Source organism: Neofelis nebulosa, chromosome 6 (assembly GCF_028018385.1).
Source record: "Neofelis nebulosa isolate mNeoNeb1 chromosome 6, mNeoNeb1.pri, whole genome shotgun sequence".
Classification (NCBI taxonomy): domain Eukaryota; kingdom Metazoa; phylum Chordata; class Mammalia; order Carnivora; family Felidae; genus Neofelis; species Neofelis nebulosa.
In genome coordinates, this window is record NC_080787.1 from 86110363 (window position 1) to 86116909 (window position 6547).

Consider the following 6547-nt stretch of genomic DNA (forward strand, 5'->3'; position numbering starts at 1 on the left):
GGCAAAACGTGTGGAAACAATTTCAAGAGTTGATGTTGTCTACAACCATCATTGATGAGAAACAATGGGATTTTTCCTTCCCCGAGAAGATTTTTTTTTTCTGAAGCTTCCTCTTTCAGATTTTTAGATTTAAAGAAAGTTTCTCAAAAACCAGCTGTAATGTGTGAGAGCTAGGCCACCCACAGTTATTTTCAGAGAAACAAAGAATGGAAAATACCTAAGAAGGACACTGAAATGTGTCAGTATTTCAGAATTTTCATGGCAAATTATCAGTGTAAGTTTTCTTCGATTCCCAAATTCTCTCATGTTTCTTCAGATGGTGGTAATTCTTCTATTTAAAAAATCCGGTTATTTGTATCTGTTCACAGTTTGCTGAAAGTAAGCAAAATTAGTGAATAAAATTAACTATTTACCCTCTGTATCTTCACTATACTGTCAAATTTCTGATGATTTCATTTTGTTACGTTTAGTCCAGCTTTTTATTTTATTTTAATTTTTGAGTTCTCTGCAGCAGGAGTCTGGCCTGAATTCCCCAGGTTTCAATCTCTGGAAATGAAAGTTTATAGTCCTTTTTTGGTCTGTAACGTTGCTGGATATCTCTGCCGCAATGGAGCGTGCTGATTTTCTTCTAAAAACTATCTATTCATTTGACTCCCATGGCAGTATTCTCTCCAGGTTTTCCACATGTCTCTGTAGTATTTTCCTCTCGTTCCCCCCACTCCCGTTGCGAATGTTGTTCCTCTCCCATCTACTTGCTCTTTAAATATTGTTAATACTTTCGGTTCCCACCTTGGCTTTTAGCATTGCTTCTTTCTATTCCCTATAGATGAGTTCATTTCCCTCTTCACTTTAATTATTGTCTATCTGCATGTAGATAACTTTATTTCTTGAGTTCTGATTTGTTCTGAGCTTTAGGTCATAAGAATATTATTATTATTTACTTTTGGTCATAATGTCATTTGGATAGCCCACCTTCACTTTCACTTTGCCATGCCCCAAACCACTCTTCCCCCTGGATTCCTCACTTCCGCGCACCTCGCTCACCATGTCAGAATCATAGGAGCCACCCCAGAGTCCTGCATCTCACACTCCCACATCCTGCCAACTTGACCATGTAAATACAAAGATTACTTCTGTCAAGCTCCACCCGCATGTTGACTGCCCAAGTGTAGGGCTTACCATTTTTCTCACCTTATTTTTTCCAATAGTTCCTTACAGGAATCCTTTGTTGAAGTATCCAGTTGTAATATCAAGACATTCCATGAATTACCATACCCACTTATCATCCATAAAAAAATTATCTCATTGCTAAAATAATACAAAGGTAAAACAGTTTATGTTATAAATCCTTGAAAGTAATACACATATTAATTCTAAGTTTATTGTGTTCAAGAAAGGTAAAATTTTGATAAAGAATCATGCTTAATAAATTGTTCAAATTTTATTAGCTGGAAAATTTCATTCTAGCATAGATAGTGTCCCATGTTGGGGTTCCAAAGTATCTTAGGTATATTTTTTGTGACAATTGGGCAAAAAACATCAAATCATCTCTTTCAGGAAACTTACGTTGTAGTTTCTGGTTTAGCTAAGCAGACCTCCTCTCTGGCCTTCTATTGCACTCTGCCTATACCTATTTTAACACTTAGGCATACTATATGGAAATTTCCCATTTATGATTTATGTATTCTCTTTCCAAGTATACTATAAGAAACCTACCCATTTTCTTTTTTCTCTGTTTAGTTCTTGTCCAATATGTATTAGGCACTTAGTAAATGTTTATGAGCTCACATATTAGAACCAAATGTATATGTGTGTGCATATATATATATATATATATATATATACACTTAATGTTTATTTACTTTTGATACAGACAGAACGTCAGCGAGGGAGGGGCAGAGAGAGAGGGAGACACAGAATCCAAATCAGGCTCCAGGCTTTCAGCTGTCATCACACAGCCTGACGAGGGGCTCAAACTCACGAACTGTGAGATTGTGACCTTAGCCAAAATCAGATGCTTAACCCACCGAGCCACCCAAGCATCCTTAGAACTAAATGTATACTGTTAAGTAAAGACACTAGTTCCTAATCCTTAGAGAATCAAACATGTTAATTTCGTTGACTTTATCTATGTGAATAGCTGTCACTATGTGATATGACATGGGGTGTGTGTGTGTGTGTGTGTGTGTGTGTGGTGTGCAAAACCAGTATTTTACATTTTTCACATTAATGAGGAAAAATATCATTATGTTAAGGCATGTTAGACCAAGGGTTAAAGCAAGAATTCAGTGTTCTGGCACATATTTGTTTATATCATATAAGGACACAGCACTAATATGCTTTGAAGTGATTATTGCTGTGATAAAACACTAAAAAAAAATTATAATCCAATGTGACATGGGAGAGTGAAAATGTAAATGAAAGCAGAACATGCAGATTGTTTTTATGTTGTACCTGCCAGTCAAGCTAAAATTTTATGAAGAACTGAGAAGCAATTTTCACTCATGTACACTGTATCATGTAGGTCATATTCTTTTATGTAAATCCCTTTCACTGGGGTGTTTAAATTTCAATATAAACATAGTCCTAAAAAGTATGGCTTTTATTTCTTTCTCTCTAATTTATTCTGAGTTTTGGAAAGCAAGTGTGTTATCCAGCATGACACCTGTTAGGGGCACTGCTTGAGTAGGTGTGAATGCTGGAGCTGCATCTGTTTTGTGTAACTGTGGTATTGCAGGGCACTGTCCTTCCCCATCGTACGTGGTCCCACACACAAGGAACAGGAAGATGAGACTCAGAAGATGTGTATGAATTCACAGGTGAAATTTTGAAAAAGAAGATAGAAGTTTTACTTTATTCCTTGGGAGAGTCTACACATCCATCAGCATTAAGCCTGTTTTGTGTCTCATCTTTGCAGAGTTAATTGACAAATTCCACATTTTCACATCCATTTTTTTCCCCAAACACCCAGAGTTTCCTGTTTTGAAATTCTCTCTTTGTCAGTTCATTATAATTTTGGACACAGTCTTTGTCCATTAGCCTCTTCTCTTTTTAGGGGAATGTGACCTAGAGCATTCTTAGACTCTGCCAGGATACGCCATTGTTGACTTTCAGCCTAGGAAAGAAACAAAACAAAGTAAAGAAAACATCCCAAATACATAGGATTTATCCTTAATTGTTCTTATGGTAGTAGATCATGGCATGTGAATTAACCATGGGAAACTTCAGGTCATTTACTATTTATGAACATTCCATTAATATAGCATATATTATTTTCATTATTTGACATTTGGTTAAGATAAATGCATGTAGCATACTCCTAATTAAATCTAGTGACTTCTTTTTAGTTCTGAAAATTAATTTATGCCAACATACATACTTTAAAAGATTTTGGCATTCGGGACCCAAGCAGGTGGAAGAGTTTGTATTACATTAATCAATATTTCATTTCATAATTATATCATCCCTAGTTGTAAAAGAAAACAGAAATATAAGACAAGGCAACTGAAAAGAGTTCAAGGGTGCCTGGGTGGCTTAGTCAGTTGAGTGTCTGACTTTGGCTCAGTCATGATCTCACGGTTAATGAGTTCTAGCCCCACATCAGGCTGTGTGTGCTGACAGCTCAGAGCCTGGAGCTTGCTTCTGATTCTGTGTCTCCCTCTCTCTCTGCCCCTCTCCAGCTCACGCTCTATCTCTGTCTCTGTCTATGTCTCTCTCTCTCAAAATCAAATAAACATTAAAAAAAAGAAAAGAGTTTCATGAAGCAGGGGTTTATAGAGGTGAGGTCAGGGTTAAGTGATAGAAAAAAAACTGGTGAAGTATCTTATTTCTAGAAACTTCATTCTATATATAAGCATTATTTTATCAAACATAACAGCCCAACTAGTACTCTCTCCCTGAATGAGCTTCACTTACAGCCTCTTCGTCACAGCTGAATCCAATTTTATATTTCAAGCTTCTCAATCCCAATATCATTGAATCATTCTTGATTCTTCTCTTTGTCACACACTGCATCTAATCAATCAGGACATCCTGTTGACTCCATCTTCAAAATGGCCCCAGAATCAGAATGGTTTTTACCACTTCCACTATTCCAATATCAAAGTCCAAGCCTGGATTACTCCAACAGCCTCTTAGTTGGTTTCCCTAATTGTACTCTTTTTTTTAAAGTTTATTTATTTTGAGAGAGAAAAAAAGAGAGAAAGAGAGAGAGAGAGAGAGAGAGAGAGAGAGAGAATCCCAAGCAGGCTCTGCACTGTCAGCTCAGAACTCCATGCATTGTTGCATCTTACAAACTGTGAGATCATGATCTGAGCCAAAACAAAGAGTCAGATGCTTAACCGATCTAGCCACCCAAGCACTCTAGTACACTTGCTTTCTAATAGACTGTTTTCAAAACTCTCACTGTAGTCAATTTAAAGGGTGAATCAAATCATGTTGCTTCTCCACTCAGAACTTTGCAATGACTCACTTCACTAAAAGTGAAAAAGAAGTTCTTACTTAGCTTATAGGGCTCCACACAACCTAATCCTGTTTCTTCTTTGATTTCACCTGCTTCTTCTGTTCTCTTTTCTCTGTATACTCTGGCCATCCTGGTCTTTTCCTTGAGCAAACAAGCCATATCCTTGTCTTATAGACTTTGTAGCCCCATTACCTTGGCCACAAATGTTCTCCCAACACTCCTGTCTGAAATTCACATGGCTAACTCACACACCTGTTTTAAGTCTTTGCATATATGTCATTTGAATATATTATTCTGTTGTCTCTGGCTTTTACTGGCTGTAGTAAAAGATTTGCTACCCATCTAGTTGTGTTCTCCTATAGAGAATCCATATTTTTTTTTCTTGCATGTTGAATTTACAAACTTTTTTTGTTTTGTTTTTAGTGTCCTCCAGTGTCATTACTGTGTGTCCAAGTGTCTCTACCTCGATTGGGGTCAGTCATCCTGAAGTCAGGTATCTCATGAATTCTGAAATATAACTCTGTAAATATTACCTCTTCCTTATTTTCTATTTTCTTCTCTTGAGTTTCTGGTGGAATTTTATTGGAATTTGTCATTCTGTTTTCTATGACTTATTATCTACCTTTTATAGATTCCCATTTTTATCTCTCTGTGTTTTCTGGATGAATTCTTCAGTGTTTACTAAATCTTCAACTGTGTCTAATCTGCTCTTTGATTTACGTACTGAGTGTTTAATTTCAAAGACTGTATTTTTAAATTTTAAAATACTCATTGGACTTTTGTCAAAGCTGACAGGTCTTATTTTATTTTATTTTATTTTATTTTTTAAGAATATTTTTATTTATTTATTTATTTTTTAATATATGAAATTTACTGTCAAATTGGTTTCCATACAACACCCAGTGCTCATCCCAAAAGGTGCCCTCCTCAATACCCATCACCCACCCTCCCCTCCCTCCCACCCCCCATCAACCCTCAGTTTGTTCTCAGTTTTTAACAGTCTCTTATGCTTTGGCTCTCTCCCACTCTAACCTCTTTTTTTTTTTTTTTCCTTCCCCTCCCCCATGGGTTTCTGTTACGTTTCTCAGGATCCACATAAGAGTGAAACCATATGGTATCTGTCTTTCTCTGTATGGCTTATTTCACTTAGCATCACACTCTCCAGTTCCATCCACGTTGCTACAAAAGACCATATTTCATTTTTTCTCATTGCCACGTAGTATTCCATTGTGTATAAACCACAATTTCTTTATCCATTCATCAGTTGATGGACATTTAGGCTCTTTCCATAATTTGGCTATTGTTGAGAGTGCTGCTATAAACATTGGGGTACAAGTGCCCCTATGCATCAGTACTCCTGTATCCCTTGGATAAATTCCTAGCAGTGCTATTGCTGGGTCATAGGGTAGGTCTATTTTTAATTTTCTGAGGAACCTCCACACTGCTTTCCAGAGCGGCTGCACCAATTTGCATTCCCACCAACAGTGCAAGAGGGTTCCCTTTTCTCCACATCCTCTCCAGCATCTATAGTCTCCTGATTGGTTCATTTTGGCCACTCTGACTGGCGTGAGGTGATATCTGAGTGTGGTTTTGATTTGTATTTCCCTGAGAAGGAGCGGCGTTGAACATCTTTTCATGTGCCTGTTGGCCATCCGGATGTCTTCTTTAGAGAAGTGTCTATTCATGTTTTCTGCCCATTTCTTCACTGGGTTATTTGTTTTTTGGGTGTGGAGTTTGATGAGCTCTTTATAGATTTTGGATACTAGCCCTTTGTCCGATATGTCATTTGCAAATATCTTTTCCCATTCCATTGGTTGCCTTTTAGTTTTGTTGGTTGTTTCCTTTGCTGTGCAGAAGCTTTTTATCTTCATAAGGTCCCAGTAATTCACTTTTGCTTTTAATTCCCTTGCCTTTGGTGATGTGCCGAGTAAGAGATTGCTACGGCTGAGGTCAGAGAGGTCTTTTCCTGCTTTCTCCTCTAAGGTTTTGATGGTTTCCTGTCTCACATTCAGGTCCTTTATCCATTTTGAGTTTATTTTTGTGAATGGTGTGAGAAAGTGGTCTAGTTTCAACCTTCTGCATGTT

At 37.2% G+C, this 6547-nt stretch overlaps 1 long non-coding RNA gene across 1 annotated transcript; it reads right to left on the reverse strand.

The window, feature by feature from the left end:
* Nucleotides 1-2835: 2835 nt before the first annotated feature.
* LOC131513473 (uncharacterized) lies at nt 2836-4236 on the reverse strand. The gene is made up of 2 exons (XR_009262599.1): nt 3916-4236; nt 2836-3115 (listed from the first exon to the last, which is right to left on the reverse strand). It is a non-coding gene; the product is annotated as an uncharacterized LOC131513473 (long non-coding RNA).
* Between the last annotated feature and the right edge of the window lie 2311 nt (nt 4237-6547).